This window comes from Anoplolepis gracilipes, unplaced genomic scaffold, assembly GCF_047496725.1.
Source record: "Anoplolepis gracilipes unplaced genomic scaffold, ASM4749672v1 Contig23, whole genome shotgun sequence".
Lineage (NCBI taxonomy): Eukaryota > Metazoa > Arthropoda > Insecta > Hymenoptera > Formicidae > Anoplolepis > Anoplolepis gracilipes.
Genome location: NW_027328674.1, coordinates 315,374 through 317,815, shown reverse-complemented (window position 1 = coordinate 317,815; position 2,442 = coordinate 315,374).

Genomic DNA, 2,442 nt, shown 5'->3' with positions numbered 1-2,442 from the left:
AATTTTAATGATAATGTAATGTAAATGAAAATAAAAAAATTTTTAAAAGTAATTTTAGTTAAATGTATTTTTTGTATCAGGGTTTATTAAAAAAAATTATTGATAAATAAATTTCTCGAAAGAAAAAGAGTTAAATAAATAAATAAAATTTAATATAAAAAAATTATTTTTAATATTTATTTAGAGAAGATACTTTAATCAATTTTTTTGATATCTAATTTTTTTTTTTATATAAATTTAATTTAGATATAAATTTAAATATGTAAATTTTTATTAAAGTTTAAAATAATTTTTATTTACAATAAATATATTGATTTATATTAAAAATTTATGGGATAATCTATAAATTAATTTTAAAATTTAAAAAATTTATTAATATTATTTATAAAAATTTTATAAAAATGGTTTTAAAATTTAAAATTTTTTGAAAAAATTTAATAATTTATTTATTTTAGCATAGTTTAATTATAATTTTAAAATTAAAATAAATTTAAAAAATAAATTAAAAAAATATTTTTATTAATTTAAATTAAAAATAATAACAAACAAATTAAATTAAAATTAATTGAAGGAAAGTTATTACTTAAAGAAAATCTAAATGAAATTTTAAAATATATAAAAATTATAATAATAATTAATGGGATAAGTGTATAGAATATTAAATATGAAAATCAGATTAGGGTTTTAAAATAAATTAAAATTAATATTTATCCGGTTAATCGAAAAAAACATTTGGTTAATTGAAGAAAATCTTAATAAAATTTTAAAATTTATTGAATTAATTATTTTAAAGGCGGAGATAAATGCAGATGTTAAAATTATAAAATATAGTAAAAAAATTGGAGGGTTAATAAGTGAAATTATGTATAAAGGAATAATTTTTTGAATTGTTAAAAAAATAAATAATGAATATCAATCTAAAAAAATAGCTACAGAAAGGATTCATGAATGAAATGGGGGGGATCCCTAATTTAATTATAATAGAGATAAAAAAATTGATTATAATAAAATTTATTTGTATATATATAAAATTATTAATAATTAAAGTTAACATTATTATTAAGGAAGCTAAAGCTTGAATGAGATAATATAAAAAAATAATTTTTTTATTTTTTAATTTAATTGATAAAAAACAAATGAATAAAAAATTATTAATTTCCATAATAATACAAATTATTAATAAATCGTATAAAAATAAAGAAATAAAAGAAAAATAAATTAAATAAGACATTAAAAAAAATTTTATGAATAAATTATGATGCATATAAATAAAATTAATTTTTTAGTTGTATTAAACTTTGAATAAATATTGAATATTAATATTATATTTTAATGTATTATGAAGCATAAAAATTTTTGAAATTTTTTGAGATAGTTTAAATCTATTAAATATCAAAAAATTAATTTAAATGAAAACATATATAAATTATGTATGATTTATTCTATCAAAATAATCCTTTTATCAGGCATATCATTAAATAAATTTTTAGTTATTAATAAAATTTAAATAGCAAAAATAATTAATTAAATAAGAGAAAGATAAAATTTCTATATTTAGGGTATGAACCTAAAAGCTTAGAGAATTAGCTTACTTACTTTAATTAAATAAATATAAATTAGTATAATATTTTTGAAAATTGACTATTAATCATTAGTTAAAATTAAATATGATAAGTAAATTTAATTTAAAAAAAGGTTATAAGTAAATTTAAATAAATAATTTAAATTAAATTTGTATTAGTAAAAATAATAAAAGAATTTATTAAAATTAAAGTAGTTATAAAGATTAATTAATAAATTAAATAATAAAATATTATAAATAAAATTATTATAAAAATTGATTTTTTAAAAATAATTAGTTATTATAGAATTAAAAAAGTATAATTAGTTAAAATAAAATTCAGAGGGAGAGAGTAATTTTATTTAAATTTAATAATTGACTATTTTAATTATATGTATTTATAAAAATAAAATATATTATTAAAATTAAAATTAAAAAACTTATCTATAAATAAAATAATTAATAATAATTAAAAATCTTATTTATATAAATTTAAGGAGAGTATTTTATAGAAAGTAAAAAAAATTAAAAATTTAAGTTTTTATTTATATATACATTAATATTATTTAATAATTATTATTTAATGTTAATAAAATATTTTAATTATTTTTATAAATATATAATTAATTATATATATTTAAAATATTTAATTAACATTAATTATTTAATATTAATTAATTAAAACTTATTAATCATTATTTTTAATTTAAAATATTAAAAACCTAAAATATAGAAAAAAAAAATTATTTATTAATAAAATATTTTAATATATTTAAATAATTATTAATAATTAATAATAATGATAATAATATAAAAAAGGGGGGGGGGAATATTATTTAATTTTTTTTTTATGTATATTATAAATTAAATTTTATATTCAT